Source organism: Herpailurus yagouaroundi, unplaced genomic scaffold (assembly GCF_014898765.1).
Source record: "Herpailurus yagouaroundi ecotype Mexico unplaced genomic scaffold, PumYag 67793, whole genome shotgun sequence".
Lineage (NCBI taxonomy): Eukaryota > Metazoa > Chordata > Mammalia > Carnivora > Felidae > Herpailurus > Herpailurus yagouaroundi.
Genome location: NW_024420586.1, coordinates 1,822,591 through 1,842,768, shown reverse-complemented (window position 1 = coordinate 1,842,768; position 20,178 = coordinate 1,822,591). Strand labels below are relative to the sequence as shown.

Here is a 20,178-nt window from a genome sequence, read left to right as displayed (position 1 = left end):
GGCTAGAATCGCTTGAAGACTCAGTCAAATGTGTGGAATCAATGCTGGCTGCTGGCTGGGAACTTAACTGGGCTGGTGACTGGGGCACCTACATAGGGTCTTTGCATGTTGCTTTGTTGTTTCCTCATGGCACAGTGGCTGCCTTCCAAGAGTGAGTCTTTCAAAAAGGCCAGGGAGAAGCTGTACTGCCTACCTGGTGATCTGGCTTTAGCAGTTGTATTGTGTCTCCTCTGCCATAATCACAGACCCTCCCAGATCGAAAAGGTAGAGACATATTCCACCTTTATTTATTTATTTTTTACTCCAGCTCCTGATGGAAGAGTGTCAATGGCACATTTTGAGAAAAGTATGTGACATGGGATATACTGATGCAGCTATCTTTGGAAAGTACACTCTGCTACAGGGTACAAGTAGTTTATTTGGGAGATGGTCCCGGGAAGGCCCTGCAAGGCATGGGGAAGTGAGACAGGAAGGGAGAAAAACCACTAAAGGGCCTATGAGTGAGTTGGTTACCACTGGGGCTCAGTTCCAACCAGACCTTGTAAAGACCATGGAACACACCCTGGAATTGTTTCACTTAATTAAGGATAGGTAAGGTGGGGTATTTGTCCACCAACTCCTGTCCCTCATTGATTAAGGGTTGCTTTTTAAAAAGTGGTATTAACTCTTGAGCTCTTCAAGTCTGCCTTGCAGAGTGTTGAACATACTCCTGTAAACAGAAAAATTCCTTGGCTTGAGTGACACGGGGGCTTGCTGTAGGAAACCATCATGTTAGGAACCGTCCACATAGCTGTAGGTGATTTCTGGGGCAGGCCCAAGGGTGATCCATGAGACATGAACAGCTTCAGCTACCAAAACACTCCCTAGTCCCCTATAAAATAGCATTTCATCATGGGGGTTATATTGTGATATGTATCATAAAATTGAGAAATAATAAATTACTGCTTTTTCTACTGATGCTTTTCCGTATTTAACTTCCTAGTTAAGTATGGTGTTATCAGACCATATTAATGCTATCATAGGGCCTAGTTCTGATCTGTAGTGGGGCTTCTTTATAGTCATAAAATTGTCTAAATTAGTTAAAAGCCGGTTTTCCCTGTTCTGTGAATAATAGGGATCTTCTGCAGTTATGAGGAATAAATCCCTAGCTAGAATTGGGCTGAAGTTGGGCACAATAAAAAGACAGTAAAAATAAGATAGCATGCTATTGGTTACTACTTGAGAATGCCTGTGTATTTTTCTGTAAGTCATTTACTCCTTGGAGCTTCTGTTTCCTCATCTAGCAAATGGATAAAATGATGCCTAATTCATAGGGCTGTTGTGAGCAGTGTATCAGATGGAACGACATCACCCAGATAGGGCAACCTGAAAATGCACACTCAGTAACTGTCAGAGAGATAGATGATTACATAATTTATCCAGTAAGTACCATTTGTAAAATGTTTGTGGTTTGTTATGTTTATGGTCAATTTAATGGTCACTGTGCTGGGTTTACATATTTTAGTGGGCCATATTTGTCTTAAATGTATGTGATATCTTAGAGCTAAAAGCTTTAAGTTAAAAGACTTGGCCATTAATAACAGGTCTAACTGCCGAGTGGTTTAAGGTTTTGATAGAGCGTCTGATGGTTTTAAGAGTAGAAGCAGGCCTGAAAGAATGATCCTGCCTTTTTTGCTGCCATTGTCATTGCTTTTGCCTCTGTCTTTGTGTGTGTATGTGGGGGGTGTTATGTACATGCACACATGCATGATGTGTATACTGTTGTGTATTGGAAAGAAGAAGTGAGGATGAGATAAGATCAGATGGAAGAAGAAAAAAATCGTAGAGATAGAATAGGGGTGAGATTTGTGCTGTTGGGATGTGCAAGGTCAGGACTGATGTCAAATTGTCCGTCAATAATTGAAGAAGTTCATGGGGGTTTCACCATGAGAGAGGCAAGTAGGTTTATTAGCCCCGAGGCAATACCCACAGCTCCTATTGAGAGAGATAGGCACGCATTTTCATTTTGAGAGATTTAGCAGAGTGTCGATGTGGGTAATATTAACATAGCTGTGCCAATTTAAATGTGCTTTGGTGTAATTTAAGCCACCCACACAGTTTTCCTTTGAAAACACAAACATGTGACCCTCTCAAAATTGGAACCCACGCTCATTGCTTGTGCTCTGGACTCTTGCAAACTTACTTGGCAATCTAGTAAGTAACCTTTCTGAACTCTTGGACCTTTGCATGCCTGTAACTTTGAAGTCAAGAGCATGCCATTTATTAAATACAATTTTGCACTTGCGCTTGCGATTTTAAAAAAACAAAATTGAAATAAAGTGTTTTTCAAAGGCAGGCTTCCTGTTGGCTTTATTTTCTCATTTTTCCTTGCCCCATGGCATTTATAGGGATTTCCTTTCCTTGACCCAGGTACTCTGTGGGGAATGAGAGGCATTGTCTCTTTTTTTCATGGTGTCGTGGGTCAGGAATTTAGGCGGGGCTCCACTGGATCATCCTTCTCAGAATGTTGCTGATTGAGGTCACTCAGTGGTATTCAGTTGGTAGCTAGTCTGGTCTGGAGGGTTCAAGATAATTTCTCTGATGTCTTGTACCTTGGCAGGGATGTCTGCAAACATGGGCTCAGCTGGATCACTTTTCCATTGTGTACCCAACGCCTTTCCACAAGGTCTCTCCGTCACCACACTCCAGCTTCCTTGGTGGTAGTTCAGAGCATTACAAAACAGAAGTGGAAGCTGCCAGGCCTTTTAAAGACTAGGCCATGAAGTAGCCCACTGTTACTTCCACCTTTCTTGTTATTTGTGAAACAGGAAGAGGCCTGCTCAGATTCAAAAGTTGGGGAAGTAGATCCTATCTCTCAGTGAGAGACATGTAAAAAACCAGTTTCATCCATCTTTAATCCACTACAGTTGAATATTTAAAAATAACTCACTTATAGAATCTTTGTCCTTCTTAATCCTAAGTGTAAGTCTCAAAAAGAGAGATCCCAGAAAGATGTAGAATTACAGAAGTGAATCATACCATGCCTTAGAAAACAGAATCTGAAGCCAATGTGTTAGGTCTTAAATCTCGGTTCTGCCACATTCTAGCTGTGGGACTTTCAGCAGGTTGCATAATCTTTTCATGCCTGAATTTCTTCATTTGGAAAATGGAGTGATAGTACTTACTTTATAGAGAGAGTTACATAAAGTAACACATGGGAAGAATTGAGGAATCGTACCTAGAACATTATGAACGTTCTGGGAAGGAAGGGGTTCAGCAGCTAGTCTGCAATTCATTTCTCTTGTTACTGGGGGAACATTCACTGGAAAGCAAGGAGGCAAATGACTTGGCTTAATCTCCTTATAAACTTGCTAATAAATGATCTGGTGAACAGACTAATGGTGTTTGCAAGGAGGAGTGGTGTGTATGGACTGCTTTTGGCAGGGTGTCTCTGGTTTAGGATTCCTTGTGGTAAACACATCTAGGGTCCATGGATTTATGGGGCACGGCTCTCTGGAAAATGTCACGTGAGCGATGTAACTCTCTGACTGTAAATGGACATGTTTCATAACGTAAAATACTGCTGTTTGAGGTGACTGCATACCCAACTTGGAGAAGTCCTCTTTGAACACAGGTCAGAGAGTACATCTCTAATGTGGGAAGGAAGCACCTGGGAAGCCTGGGTTCCATATCCTGAACCTCTCCCTGCCTAACCTATGCCTCTGGGTGCTTGTATCCTTGAAGTTATTATACAGGGTGTTACTGGGTAATATCTCTGACTCATAGGAGTCTGATTTGGTAGTCTGATTATATTAACTCAGGCTCTGTAGATGTTAAGTAAAACAATTATTAAAATGACATACAATTTTAATTTTGGGTTTTTCCCCATGGAAAAATGAGGGAGGAGGAGCAGTCTTAAATATTTATCTGCTTTTACCAATTTTATTTTAATTAAGCTACTGGAGGCCCCACTGGAATGTATTTACTGAGGGCAGAATATGTTATTCTTTTGTGGGTACCCATGTTGTGGTGAGCCATACATTTATTGTATGGCTGATGTGCTTTAGTTTGATCTTGAGGCTGGTTGGCATATTTCAAATGATTCAGAAAGACCAGCTGTGGTATTAAGGGATTCATTGGTATAATTTTCTCTGTTACATTATTGTCGATTGCTATAGCCAAAATTCTGAACTAAGGCCTTTCATTTAGAATGTGTGAAAGCATAGCTCCTCTGTTTGCTACCTTGTTGGTAATTCCAAACAGTTTTTAATCCAAAAACAAGTTCTTTTTGGTTTAGGAATTTGCATTAACATTTGCATATGGCTATGCCAGGGTTCCAAAACCCTCCACATGTCAGGGACCTACCGTTTAAATGCAACCCAAGAAGAAATACCCAGCTGCTCTAGATAAGCAATTTATAGAGTACTTTTACTGCCATTTACAAAAACAATCATATGTGGGAGTGAGGAAACCCGCCTAGGTTCTCTGCCCCATTTCTCTCCCTTCTTGCTGATGATCTTGAATTACTGAGGCGAAGGGCCTCTGCAGAAGATGTCTGGGATGTGTTTAGTTTGTCTTGGAGCTTACTCCATACCTAAGTAAGAGATAATTATGTAAAAAGGTAGCCTAAACTGTGTTCTTCTGTTATAAGGGCACTACTGGGCAAGTGACCACAGTTTGGCCTGGGTGGAAGTGACACAGTGACAGTGCTGAAAGGTTGTACTTGGTTGGACGGTAGGATTTCACAGAGTCATTAGGGGTAAATAAGAGAGAAAGCTAATACTGCCACAGATGCACAGATGACAAATAATCTCTTACAAAATGTATTTTAGAGATTTACCTCATTTGATCCACCAGTGACACCAAGAGATGGGTTGGACAAGAAAATGTGAGTTTTTGTTAATGATAAACCAAGGCTTAGAGAGATCGATAAACCCATCTCATGTGGTAGTGAGCAGAAGAACTGAGGTTCTCTATACCCTGAAACCATGTCTGTCTCTCAAATAAAAGTCACCTCATAGATATGCTGAGTGAATTCAAATGAACCAGCTTTGACTGAATGGATGTGCAAGGGAGAGTCTTAGAGGCTTGGGATAAAAAGGTGATTGCCATGCCCTGTCCTTATGAATCTTGTAAGCTTGAAGAGAACAAAAGGGAGGCATTCATTTAGGTAACCTCACCCAAAGGCACAGTGGTGAGGTGTTATGCAAGTGACTTGATTTGTCCAATTTTTCAATGATATAAATTAGAAACTCTATGTATGTGATGATATCCCTTTGGATAGAGGGGGAGAAAGGAATAATTTGTACTCAATTTTCACAGATGCCAGCTCATCATAATAACAATGATGCTCTTTCTGTCTGAAAATGAGTGGGACTATCGCTTAGTTCCCTGGGGCGTTTAATTCTAGTCCAATATGATTCGTAGCTTCCCATGGAAATCTGGCATAAATATTTAGAGAAGAAATTGGACTAGCTGCTACTAGGTATTGTTATCACTGTATGAAGACTGGGTGCTTGAACTAAGTGTGGCTTTGAAATGCGAGTTTGTCCTTATCATGTAAATCAGGACTCAGTCCTCAGCTTTTTTCCCTGAGTACACACAAAGCTTGACTGCAAGCTCCAACGAGCTTTCATAGTCTTCTCCAGCTGTCTTGGCAACATTCATTCCTCTAGAAGCCAATAGAATGTATTCTGGCTTTACCCAGAATATTAAAAAAAAAAAATAGAAAAACAAAACTGTACTTAGGGGTGTTGGTTAAGATAATGGGACAGGGCATTTGATGTGAAAGAGTCTTGGATGTCAGGATGTGATACCTTATTAGGTCCAAGTTTAGTTTTATAGTGTAGGACCTAATTCATGAACTTTGAACCTTTATTATATGATAATGTTTGGATAGTATACTATGACTACAAAAAGAGAAAATGGAAGCTTGGAGGTTGCAGTCCAGGGCCGGTGTGCTGATCTCATCAGCATTTCCTGTCATTTGTCTTGCCACTTTAGTTTTTGGCTTCCATTGCAAAAGATGACTGCCACAACTTTGGTCTTTGCAGTCATGTTTCAGACAGCTTAAAGAAGAAAAGATAGGTGCCAGCACCTGAATCATTGTTTTCTAAAGAGATCCTGCAAGCCCCACCTGGAGACTTCTGTTTCCATCTCCATGACTACCACTATGTTTCTTAGGCTGAGACTTGTAGGCTTCTTCATTCCCTCATTTTTCCCTCCCTCCATCTCTGTATACCTTTCTCTTTTCCATCCTGTGTTACTACCATCTGTCACACAAGGTCACGGGGAAGAAAAACAGTAAATGGGCAGTAGACAATGACAGTCTTTGTGACAGGTAGGCTTTTCTTGAATAAATTGTATCTTCTTCTAAACATTAGTGGATGATAAGAGAAGGAGATTTCTGTATAGTCTTTGTTCTTACTCTACTGTGACCAAAAATAAAATTGTGCTTACCATACATCTTGGGGTGGAAATGATTAGTAAATTTGCTTTTTCTTTTTAAAATTTATTTATTTTTTCCTACCAATATGGTCACTTGTTATTACTAGTACACTTCAGGGACTTTCCCCCCTGTCCTATGACCAATGCCTTCCAGAAATGAATTCCTTAATGTTACAGAGTTGTTAGTCATAAAATACCTTCGCATTTATTGTCTCATTTTTCCTCCAACAACCCTGCTATTTATTGCGAAGGTAGCTGGGCAAAAATTATCCCAACTTTACATCTGAGGAAACTGAGTCTCAGAGAGTTTCAGTGGTCTTCTCAAGGCCATCAAGGTAATACATAGCATAGTTGGCATTTAAAATGAATTATTCCATTTTTAAGACCATCCCTCTTTGCATTATACCAACTTATTTCATATTTGATGGGGGTTTTTAGGTGGCTTGTCCCAATTCCTTTCTTTGAGCCTACTTAGTTGTACCTATTCATTGGTAAGCTCCCTCTGCTTCCCATGAGTCCACATTGTTGTCTCATAGACTATTTCATATCCTTTTGTGATCCAGCTTGCTGTGGTCAGCTAACACTGAACATGGATTTTTGAGGTAGACTTGGAGGGTTGATATTCCCTTAAGAACTTTGATTCCCTAACTATTTATGCATTTTGAGAGGTTTGTAGGGACAGGACCAAATAATGATAAGGCATGACTAAAAGTTACACTTGTACGAAATGCCTAAAATTAGGCTTGGCCAAGGGAAATTGCTGGATGGACCGATGAGCTGTGTCACTTCCCCTGGCATGTTACCTGAAGATGACTGTGTTTCAAAGGCTTTTACTAGGTTACTGGAATCTGTTTCTTGCTGAGAAGAATAGGAAACTATTGGATTGATATCTTACCAGAGGGTACAAATAAATCTTGCCCAGACTGCTTGGAACTAACTTCCAGCTCCTTGACTCTCTCTTGTGATTAGAATACTGGCTTTAAATGACATTTCAGAATCAGGAAAGAACACATAGAGTGAACACTGTTTTGCATTTGTGTTAATGTTCCTCTCACTGTCACTCAGAAGTTGACTTTCAAGAGGGGGCAGGGACTGAGGCATTATAGAACTACTACTAGTCATGGGAAAAAAAACCTAATTAAAACATAATCTTCCCCAGGGACACCTGGTTGACTCAGTTGGTTAAGCGTCCGACTCTTGGTTTCACCTCATGTCATGATCTCACAGTTTGTGAGTCCAAGCCCCACATCGGGCTCTGTGCTGACAGTGTGGAGTCTGCTTGGGATTCTGTTTCTCTCTCTCTCTCTCTCTCTCTCTCTCTCTCTCTCTCAAAATAAACATTAAAAAATCTTCCCCAAACTCCCCTTCAATATGTTTATAGCATACTTTACATCCATTTCCTAGAAGTTGATGGATACATCAACTCATATGTTTTTCTGGGATATGAAATGTATGACAGGCATCTTCCTCTTCACCATACTCCACATAGGGTTGTTATCTTTCTTCTAACCTTGAAATTGAATATGGCTATAAATATGGTTGTCTGTTTTAATGAAATAGTAATAGATCCATTGTCCCGAATCATACTAGAGTTAAGTGAAGCATACCATTTGAGTTGTGTGGCTCTTTTCAACCTACTTTGCATTATAGAGTAGCTAGAGGGTGGGAGAGACAAGTACTGAGAGGTTTCAAATAAGGGACTGCCATTTGAACAGCAGCAGGTTATGGTGGTAGTGTTCGACAGAATGAAAATAATGCCACTTGAGGATGCTTCCTCAGATGTACGGATGCAAATAATACAGTGGTCAAACATTCTGTTAGATGACATAATCACGTTTGAATCCAAATCAACTCTTTGAAGTTAAGCAACTTTCAGGAGTGCAGAAATGCATGGTTCCAAAGGCTTCCCATTCACACTAGACTATGAGTGCTGTACCCTAGATATGTGTAGTGTACAGCTTAAACAACTGTATGTAACAACTCTCTATGTTCATATTCTACTAAGTCCTTTAAAATGCTCAATAACTTGGGGGATTGAAGATCCCCATATTACATTGCTCTAATTCCATTGATTAGCTTTGCTTTCTCATATGAAACATTGCAACAAAAAATAGTGTCAAGAATTAGTTTTTTTCCTTCGGTTTTTTAAATTGAGATATAGTATTATATTACTTTCAGGTGTACAAGATAGTGATTTGACAAGTATATATGTTACTCAGTGCTCACCACGATAACTGTAGTTACTATCAGTCACCATACAAAGTTAATACAATATCATTGACTGTATTCCTTATGTTGCTGTTTATATCCTCATGATTTAATTATTTTATAACTGGAAGTTTATACCGCTTAACCCGCTCTGCTTTGAATTTTTATGTACAAAATACTAGGAATAGAAAAAAAGAGAAAAGTTCTGTAGTAATTTGAAGTTTTTTTCCTAATGTTTTTACAGACAAGATTTTAAAATGCAAACCATTTGAGTATTAGCCATGTGGTCAGATAAGAGGTACTGAAAAGTAGGTAATACCACATTTAGCACATTGACAGTCTCTTTGTATTAGTGAATATTGAGGAAGTTATGTATGGGGGCAAAAGGAGTTGTGTAAAACACAGCCAGCAACCAAATGCTCTTCATATGGTTGCTCCTCAGTGTATTCTTAAGTATTTTTCATCAACAATAGTTTGGCAATCTCATTCAAGATAAAAATATATTCATTTTTATAAGTCCCCAGTACCTAGCACAATGCCTTCTAAGAATAAACAATAAATTATTTTTATTTCAGTTTAAGCAATAACTCAAAATACATAAATCCACATACCAGAATTCTCTAGGCCATGTCACATTGCCAAAAATTGATCAAATTGAGTGGTATATTCTTCTTCCCTCTCATACTATTCTTTTCTGTCACCTTACTATATTATTGACAGAATTGAATGTTATAGAATAGCTTGAAGGTCTGAATTCTTAAAAATATGTATGTTTGTAATTTTATTTGCAAATTTTGTTTGTAATAACATTCTTTGAATTGTCCATCCATCACTTCACTGAAAAAATTATACAAAATCTGAATCAAGAAAGATTTTATTGCATAACGTTCATTATAGTATTAATTGATCTAAAAATGAGGGCCTTGGTTGCTATTTTTAATCTCTTAATGGCTCCACTGAATTACTTTTCTTAAGGCACAGAAGACCACTTTATTCTTTAGATTGCATGCCCTAGAATCAGAAATTCCTCTTATTTGTTTGTTCTATAAACACAAGCAAGAACAAAACATGAATTCAGCAAGAAGACACCTCTGCAGTTTTGGGATCTGAGGCAGGAGGGAAAATGGGCTGAACCAAACCTGCTGGTCATGGTTTGAGGTGGTTGAAGGAAGCTTGCAAGTTGTCCTGTAGGTTTCCTTCCCTGTTCTCCCATGTTCTTTGCCATTGGTAGGCTAGAGTGTGATAACTGCTCCTTGTTGTTGGCAGTACACTATGGATCACTACTGAGATCACTGACAACGGATAGGGATGGCCTTCACCAAAGCAAGTCAGGGCAACTCCCGCGAGAGAAGTCATGGTGTCATCTCCTGGGATCAAATGGTCAGTATTCTCTTATTTACTCTTACCCAGGAAGCTGTTCTACAGGTCACCTGGCAAATGCACTTTTCCTTCTCAGATCCTGTACTCACAACTGACACTCTAAAAATGGCATGCCACACATAATTGCCCATGTCAGTTGACAATCGATTTTGTGGGTGACCAGTCAGTTTCTTTGATTAGGGTGCACAGTAAATGTGACCAGGGTTACTGGTTGATTTCTCCTTTGTGGTTACATATCGGATCACCATCAGGCCTGAGTTGTGAGACCCAAGAACAAATGCCATAAGAAGATACGATACCATATTGCCATGTTAAAAACACAAAATTCAACTGAGTAAATTTGAAGATCTAATTGGCTTTTTATTAAGTGATTGATGAACGGGACAGTATCCTGTCTAATAAGTAGGGAGATGCTCTGGGGATTTATACAAAAATAAAAGGTTTTTATACATAGGAAGGTGAGGCAAGGAAGTTCTTAGCAAAAGAAAAGAGAGGATTGTTTCAAGCCTGGACATCATCTTTTTTGGGAGAAAAGAGTGGCAGGATTTTTATCATAAAGATGATATCACTAGCACTGATCAGGAAATTTCATATTGATAAGAGATCACATTCCTGGAATAGGTTGAAACTGTAAGTCTTGGTTTGTAGTTGTGAGAGCAAATGGTTCCATTTTCTGGTAGAGAATGCAAAAGAGAGCTAAAATCAAGCAGGGTCCTGGTTTCCAATCAACATGATACATTTTATACCAGCAATAACCAAATTTGGTGGGATGGGAGCTAGTAACACAGCCTCGTGGGGGTCTGTAGTATTAGTATGATTATCAAAACAGAGACGAAAACAGATGTCCAGTTATCAGAAATGGAATGTTAATATGGGGACTGAAACAGGGTGAATCTCAAAGAACTCTGGGCTTGATTCCAGTATCACCACTCAGTCTGTCTGCTGTACCATGTTCTGTACCTGAGGCCTAGGGGAGGGCTTGGCCTACAAATGGGAATCAGTGATCCTTACCTGAAGATGGTGGATGGATGCAGCTGTTGGGAATTATACTGGACCTGATATATCTTGGCCAATGGAGCTACAAATAGGTGTGCTTAGCCACAGGGATATGGATGAGCATGTGTGTACTTCAGAGATTCTTAAACATGAACATGCAAAATACATCATTGGAGGTCTTGTTAAAACACAGAATATTGGGCTCCGCCTTCATAGTTTCTAATTTACTAAGCCTGGTGTCAAAGAATTTGCATTTCTACCATGTTTCTAATGGGTGATGCTGATACCCGTGTTCCAGTCATCAGTGTAGATAAATGATATTTTATTATTACTGAAAGAACAATACAATAACCCTTTCTGGCTTCTGCTTCATGAAAGCAGACAAGGCCATCCCCTTATGTTTTACTTTGCCTCTTCATGAGAGGGCAATAAAATGATGGTAAAGGAATAAGCCCCAAATATAGAAGAGAACCTCAGATGAGTAGAAGAAAGAAATGTATGTCATCCGAGAATGAATTTATGGCTGTTTATAGATAAAACAAAATGGCATCCAGCTAGGAAATGAGAAAGGATCTGTGTCATTTTTCAAATGAGCCTTGGAGAGCTCCAGGCTCAGAGTTAGCAGCAACAATGGAAACTGGAAGTTGAAAGGGTAATGTAAAAAGGGAGTGGAGTGCACAGGAGGTGATTACATCAAACACCACCGACAGAATGATTGTGATGATTGGCTACCTGCAATTTAACATCTCAACCTCACAACGCTTAGCAGGCAGAGGGTAGGTCACTCAGCATTTCGTTCTTTTAATTTAATGTTTATTTATTTTTGAGAGAGAGAGAGAGAGAGAGAGAAAACAAACAAGTGGGGGAGGGGCAGAGAGAGAGGGAGACAGAATTTGAAGCAGGCTCCAGGCTCCCAGCTGTCAGCGCAGAGCCCCACATGGGGCTTGAACTCAGAAACTATGAGATCATGACCTGAGCTGAAGTCGGATGCTTAACCAACTGAGTCACACAGGTGCCCCACCCAGCATTTCATTCTAAGACAAAAATGAAAACAAACCACAAAGACTTGAAAGACTTTGGAAGAAAATGAACTAATTGAGAAGAAATCAGACTACTCTGATGGATGCTGCTATCATCATTATTGAATCTGGGGGCCTTGTAAAATGAAGTCTTGAAGTTAATAAGCCCCAACTTTGTATCCATGGAGAAGTCTAGCAGTATAAGATTTCTGTGTAGATCAGCAAGTGGTTTTAAATATGAAAGTGTAACAGGGAGGCACCTGGGTGACACATTCGGTTAAGTGTCAGACTCCTGATTTCAGTTCAGGTCATGATGTCACAGTTTGTGGGTTCGAAGCCCATGTCAGACTCTGCACTGATGGTGCGAAGCCTGCTTGAGATTGTCTCTCTCTGCCCGCATGTGCTTCTCTCTGTCTCTGTTGAAACAAACTTAAAACAAAAAAGAGAACATATAATCGAAAACCACAAGGCATGTGACAAAACAGAAATCGATAAATGAAACCAATTGACTCTAGAAGAAACATAGTTATGGAAACAAAATAACAAATTTCTGGTGGGTAACTTCAGAGTGATGAAGGGATACTGACTATAACACAAGAGGAGAAAAATATGGAAAAGAAAATTAAACAACAAGAAAGAGCTCTTGGGGATTAAGTATGTGATCGTCAACATGTAATTTTAAATAGAAGTTTTAGAGCATGAAGTCAAGAAGAGCTCTCAGAATAAGGAGAAAATGCATAAAAAAATAGCGAATAGATAAGCAACACAAAGGGTCCATTTGGGAGGACTAACACCTGGCTCGTAAGAGTTCTAGAAAGATAATGGCAAATAAAGGGTAAGAAATAATCCAAGACATATTAGAGGTACTTTTCCTAAAGCTTAAAAAAGAAAGGCTTATCATCTTGCAGGAATCCAATGAATGTGGAGTAAAGGAATAGAAAAAACCAAGATAGACCTGTTATAAAATTTAAGGACACAGCTGATAAAAGATCAAAAAAGCTTTGGTGAGGAGGGACAGGAGTTTATCTGCAAAAAAAAAAAAAAAAAAATCAGATTTGCATCTGATTTCTCTTTAGCAATCTGGAAGATAAGAAACAATGAAGAGAGAAATAAAAGGGAAAACCATTTTAAACTTAGAATGGTATACCCTGCAGAGAGGACTAAAATTAATATTACCCCAAATTGGAAGGAGGGTAGAGTAAAATAAGTTTCATAAAGATTTGGGAAGATGGCTGCCAGAAAAAATTAAAATTCCATTACAAATAGTTTGCTTCTGGAGAGTGGGACTGGTTTATGTATGTCGAAGAGCACAGGAGGGATTATTGTTTTTCATAATAAGTTTTTCAGATTTATTCATTTTTTAACCAAGTACATATATTTTCCAAAACTAAAAAGGAGTAAAAAAATTCCAAAAGTTCTTGCCACTGAAGGGAGACTGCAGCTTTAAGATAGTATGCATGATGTACACATGATTTTTATTATGAATTCTTCCATTAAGGAAACCTTGGCTGAAATAGCTGCCTGTTTTAGAAAAATACCTTAAGAATTACAGTGCCTAGCTAGCTGTTTATATCCTCACCAACAATCCTTTCCCCAGTTCTTTAAAGCCTATCTGCTTAGCAATATAGGAATCTAGAAGTCAAATTAAAGAGGGGTACTTTCTTTTCTTCCTGTAAGAAGTGAGCTCAAGGCTTAGAATTTTGAGAACTCATAAAATGTGCAAATACAGATGATAATATTCCAGTATAGAGCACCAGTACTTAAAATGAAAGCATAAATGAAATTAGCTTTTTTATATGCCAAATCAGAGCATGCCTTACCCTGTGATCCAATTGTACATACCCTGAAATACGGAGTATATTGGTCAGCAATGAGTGCTGCTTCAGAAAAAGTAAGCCCTCTTACATCTAATTACTTCCTGTAACAGAGAGGGAGGGGCTTGGCAAGTGAGAGGCCAAACCATGATAACACCTGATCCCAGGAGAAGTCACAGATGTGGAGGGGAATGTTATGTTAGGCTACATGACTGGGAACTAGTACCCAGGTTCCTGAAGAATTTAATTCAGAGAGGGGTGCATTAATGCACCACCATTCCATTCCCTAGAGGAATTGTTAAGTGGGATCTTTTAAGTGTAAGTTTAGAGATAAATTGTCTGATAACCTCATTTGTCATTTGTGATGGAGTAGGGGACCTTTCTTAAAAGGGCGACGTTGCAGCCACTCTGGAAAACAGTGTGGAGGTTCCTCAAAAAATTAAAAATAGGGCTACCCTATGACCCAGCAATAACACTGCTAGGAATTTACCCAAGGGATGCAGGAGTGCTGATGCATAGGGGCACTTGTACCCCAATGTTTAGAGCAGCACTTTCAACAATAGCCAAATTATGGAAAGAGCCTAAATGTCCATCACCTGATGAATGGATCAAGAAATTGTGGTTTATATACACAATGGAATACTACGTGGCAATGAGAAAGAATGAAATATGGCCTTTTGTAGCAACGTGGATGGAACTGGAGAGTGTTAGGCTAAGTGAAATAAGTCACACAGAGAAAGACTGATACCATATGTTTTCACTCTTTTTTTTTTTTAATTTTTTTTTTCAACGTTTATTTATTTGTGGGACAGAGAGAGACAGAGCATGAACGGGGGAGGGGCAGAGAGAGAGGGAGACACAGAATCGGAAACAGGCTCCAGGCTCTGAGCCATCAGCCCAGAGCCTGACGTGGGGCTCGAACTCACGGACCGCGAGATCGTGACCTGGCTGAAGTCGGACGCTTAACCGACTGCGCCACCCAGGCGCCCCCATATGTTTTCACTCTTAAGTGAATCCTGAGAAACTTAACAGAAGACCATGGGGGAGGGAAGAGGAAAAAATATTGTTACAAACAGAGGGAGGGAGGCAAAACATAAGAGACTCTTAAAAACTGAGAATAAACTGAGGGTTGATGGGGGGTGGGAGGGAGGGAAGGATTGGTGATGGGTATTGAGGAGGGCACCTGTTGGGATGAGCACTGCGTGTTGTATGGAAACCAATTTGACAATAAATTTCATATTAAAAAAATATGTATACGTATACGTATGTATATATATGTATATATCTATGGGCTCAGATGCAAGGACTGGAGAGAGAGGCCCGTAGAAACTATGTCAGCAAGAAAACAATGCCTCAATCTTATCACCACAAAGAACTGGATTCTGCCAACAACCTGAATGATCTTGGAAGGAGATTGTTCTCAGAATTCATGATGCAATGAGGGGTGTCTGGGTGGCTCAGTCGTTTAAAAATCCGACTTCGGCTCTGGTCACAATCTCACGGTTCGTGGGTTTGAGTCCCGCATCGGGTCCTGTGCTGACAGCTCAGAGCCTGGAGCCTGCTTCAGATTCTGTGTCTCCCTGTCTCTCTGCCCCTCCCCTGCTTGTGCTCTCTCTCTCAAAAATAAAATAAACATTAAAAAAAGGGGGGCAACGAAAAATAAGCTGAGGAGGAGGGTGAGAGTGAGCAGAAACCTTTGACCACGTCTACAGGTAACTCCATACATTGGCCAATTCTGTCCCCGACTGGTTCTGACCAATTTGACTCCATTTTTGTATTTATATATTTTCATGTGATAAAAGTTATGATCTGTTACATATTACATTAGTTATATATTAAATACTTATTTACATATTAAATGAATGACTGTAACAAGGGTTGAATTGGCACATGTAGGCACAGATGTCAGAATTTAAAGTGAAATAGTTGGAAGAGAAGATGTCTGGTGGAGAAATAAAATAGGTCCCCTGTAACCGAGGAGGGAACTTCCCTCTAGATACAAGGAAATCCAGAGATGGTATCTGGATCTTAACAAGGAACAAATTGATCATAATATTGGGAGATAGTCTTCAATTAAAGTGTACTTTCTTGAGTGCTATGCAATTCATTACTTATAAAACATGAAAGATGGGGAGAACACAGATAGATAGGGTTCATATTAAAAGAAAGTTAAGACCTGTGAGGAGAGGATCAAGAAAGTGGAAGTGTTGAGAATAAAGGAGAAAATACCTAAGGATTTCATAATGATCTTTGGAAATAGGATAGAATTTCTATGAAGCATGGACCTTATTATTATTTTTTTTTTTTTTGAGAGAAGAGAAGAAGAGAGAGGAGGGGAGGGGGGGAGCAGAGAGGAGAGATGAGGAGAGAGGCAGAGGGAAAGGGAGAGAGAGAGAACTTAAGCAGGTTCCAGCCCCAGCATGGAGCCGAATTTGTGGCTTGATCTCTTGACCGTGAGATGATGATCTGAGCTGAAATCAGGAGTCAGATGCTTAATGGATTGAATCACTCAGGTGACCTGCATGGGCTTTATTTTACACTGAGGACAAAACAGTATGAATGTTACTCAGGTAAAATTTAGGAAGAAGCTCTCTTATTAGTGCTAACATAAGGTGGACAGCAGTTAAGTACCTTTTGAGGTTTAAACAATACGGCAGACATCATTCCTAACAGTAACTCAATTAATGCAGCATTCATTGAGAATAAATTGGTAATTTTTAGTTTGTGATTTTATTAGCATTCTCCAGAGAATAAGAAAATAAGTATATCTATGGAGGTGGGAAGAAGGAGGGATTGATTGGTTGTAAGGAAGGAATTGAAGACATGGTTATGGAGGCTGACAAGTCCCAAGATTTGCATTTGGCAAACTGAAGACCCAGAAGAGTTGATGATGTTGTTCAGTCTGAATGCTGGTGCACTGGAAACCCACAAAGAGATGTTTCAGTTTAAGTCTGTCGGGAAGGATTTCCTTTCCCCTTCTAGGTGCACTAAGATTCAAAGAAATTGACATGAGATGGATTAACAGAAGAAAATCAAATTTAATATCATACACATGGGGAATCAACACAGCTAGGGAAATTGCAGAGACAGGCGCCGTGAGGTAAATATGTCATTCTAAACTAACCAGTAGCCGCTAGGGGGCTGGGACTTTAAAGGGAAGGAATGCAGTTCATAAGAAGATGAAAAAGAATAAATGTTTGGTAAACAAATGTTTGCTGGGCCATTCAGATACACTGGGGCACAAGGACCTCAATTAAACAGGTCTTTCTAGGTCCTCCCTGTCTACTAGACCTAGTTCATAGTATAATGTAGTTTTATCTATGGTGATAGCTCTCTTCTTGGAGCAGGTCCTCTAAATTCTTTTTTAGGCAGTTGAGAGAGGTAAAAAAGCTTTTCTCGAATCTGCTGGGTTTCAATTGCTTTTAACTCAAAATAATCTCCATGCCAAAGTGGCCCATTTTGGGGTGTCCTGCCCTTGGCGCCTGTAAGTCCAAAGGCAGGAGAGAAGCAAAGTTCAGCTCCAGGGAGTCAGGCAAGTTTCCTGTAACTCAGCCTTTTCATTCTATTCAGGTCTTCAGTTGACTAGAAGAAGACCACCCACATTAGTGATATATCCTGGTTACTCACATGCAAAAATAAGACAGGGCAAGTATTACAAATAGCAATTGATATTTCTGTGAGGCAATATTGGAAATAATTGAATTAACATGCACATAATAATGCTCCATAAAAACATTTTGTGAAGTATAGAGCTTCAGACAAATGTTAGTGGATAAAATGATGTTAGAAAACTAGATGATATTATCTTCTGGCTCAACCTACAGATTTTGAAGTCCTCTACAGAAACAGATTAATACAAAGAGCAAGTCAATTAAAACATTAAAAATGAACACAGAATGATAGCGAATGATATAATGATCATAACATTAAATGTGAACAAGAAAGGTCAATAGCTATATTAAAATACCAAATCAAAACAAGACACCGAAAACTAATACACATTGACAGATAAAAAAATAATTGGATCGTGTAAGGGCTATTTTATTAATGCAGAATATGAGATGAGTTGTATTCTGGTATTAGAGAAAGTAAATTCGGCAAGCAAATTATCACAATAAAAGGTAAGGAACGCAAACCCAAATGTTGAATTTATGAGTGGCTAAAATAATGTCTAAAAAATAATACAAAATAAAAAAAACAAACCTGACTCTTATATGGACAGAATTCTGATTGTCATCACAGTTAGATCCTCATTTCATTTTCCTCATTGGCTTTATATTTGTTAGACACCGTCCTGTCACTTGGCAGTATATCCACAAATATACCTCAGTTTGGTATGACTCCTTCAATCTAATCCTGGACCTCAGGAACACAGCCCACGATAGTTTCTGTATTTAATATCAGAACAGGACTAACCAAGAAAATAAAGACTCAAACTAGAAATTACATTATGTAGCAATTCAGAAAAGAAGATAAAGAAGAAAACTTGGTCTTAGCAAATGGAAGAAATGGATTTTAAGTCTACCCAACTTTTTGTGGAAAATAAACACATGTAGGCACAAAGATGCTGAGAGAATCTGCCACGTTTTAAGATAAGTAAAATTTGTAAATATTGGAAAATATGGCACCCACATAGAAATAGAGTACTCTGTAACTAATTCCCAAATCAGGAAGTGCCCTACAATGCTAGGAATAAAAAATGAACACGTAACATCAAAATTAATGTGTCAGCCCAAATAGTAGATAAATTTCTTTCTTCCTTAGTATGCTTATTAAGAAAGAAATACAGGGGCGCCTGGGTGGCGCAGTCGGTTAAGCGTCCGACTTCAGTCAGGTCACGATCTCGCGGTCCGTGGGTTCGAGCCCCGCGTCAGGCTCTGGGCTGATGGCCCAGAGCCTGGAGCCTGTTTCCGATTCTGTGTCTCCCTCTCTCTCTACCCCTCCCCTGTTCATGCTCTGTCTCTCTCTGTTCCAAAAATAAATAAAAACGTTGAAAAACAAATTTAAAAAAAAAAAAAGAAAGAAATACAGAAAAATTAAGTCTAAAACAGAAAAATAAAAATGAGTAAAAGGAAGAATTACACTGAAAAAAAGAAGGCAAAACTATGTCATGATTGATAACCAGTAGTTTGTGATGAAATTTGACAGTTGTTTAATCATTGGCTCAATTAAATAAAAATATAAACTAATAAAATCACAAAAAAATATGAGTAGACCAATGTAATGCCATAGAAAATAATTGAAGAACTTCTCAAATATTGACCTTTAAAATAGCTACCAGCTCCATATAGTTTACGTGTAAGTTCTACCAAATCATTAAGGAAGAGTACTCCTATTTTAGAAACTGTTTCAACATAGTAAGCTAAACAATGACAATACTGTTCACTGAGACGGGAAATAAAAGAACAGAAAGTTGGGAGTGGGAGATGATGAATTCAGTTTTTAATACGCTGAGCTTGAAAAGCCTGATGGACTTTTTATTTGGTGAAGTCTAATGAGATGTTGGCTACTGACTCATCTGTTTATACATGAACTTTTTTTGAAAGCCTCTTTGTGTCAAGCAGTGAATACAAAATGGTCTACCTCCTCAAAATTATTACTATACAATAAAGGAAACAAAGAATTGGCAGATAAAAACAATGCAAGGCTAAAGATGCTCTTAGGTTGTACAGGTCTGCAACTTGTCATGAGTAGTGGGCGAAGCTTGCAGAGTAGAATCAGGCTTGTAAGAATTCATCTTGTTACCCCAAAACTGAGTTCGCCTGTTGGTGGGCGTCAAGCCAAAAGACACAACAAAGCCAAAGAACAGGAAAAGGAAGGATTTTACTTGCAACAAGTAAAGGAGGATATCAGAGTTTTTACCAAAGCAATGTCTCTTTAAACAACAAACCTGGGGAAGTTTCCAGCAAAGGGTGCATAAGTATTCATGAAGGGGCTTGCACAATGGGGGTTCGGCATGGAATTGGGGCTCTGTCATCTTAATGTGACAGAGTCTAGGTCTTACTTGATCCAAGTCATGAGGGCTGGCAAGGGTCAACATCATCGATGTTGGTCCAGTATTTGAGTGCCCAAAGGGGTTTCAGTCCTGCAGAGATGATGCAAGAAGGTATCTCAAGTCACTCCTTACTTTGGAACTATTGCTACTAGTTATACCACTATCTATTGTCCCTGATATGATTAGGCTATCTCCTGGCCTCACAGTGGCTGTTTGTTCTTACATTCTTTTGTTTTCTTGAAATCGTTATCCACTGATATCTATTCTTTTGCATTTTCAACGTATCCCAGGAAGTTCTGCAAGAAATGTGCTTTGGGCAACTTGTGCCTGGCAGGCATAG

At 39.2% G+C, this 20,178-nt stretch overlaps 2 long non-coding RNA genes across 2 annotated transcripts in view; one reads left to right on the top strand and one right to left on the bottom strand.

The window, feature by feature from the left end:
• LOC121026050 (uncharacterized) overlaps positions 1-9,946 on the bottom strand; it is a 126,035-nt gene extending 116,089 nt beyond the window's left edge. The window contains exons 1-2 of the long non-coding RNA XR_005788243.1: positions 9,904-9,946; positions 187-189 (exon numbers count right to left, since the gene is read on the bottom strand). This is a non-coding gene — a long non-coding RNA (uncharacterized LOC121026050). The remainder of the gene's footprint in view (positions 1-186; positions 190-9,903) is intronic.
• LOC121026048 (uncharacterized) overlaps positions 1-20,178 on the top strand; it is a 552,687-nt gene that overhangs the window by 115,553 nt on the left and 416,956 nt on the right. The gene's annotated exons all lie outside the window — the stretch shown is intronic.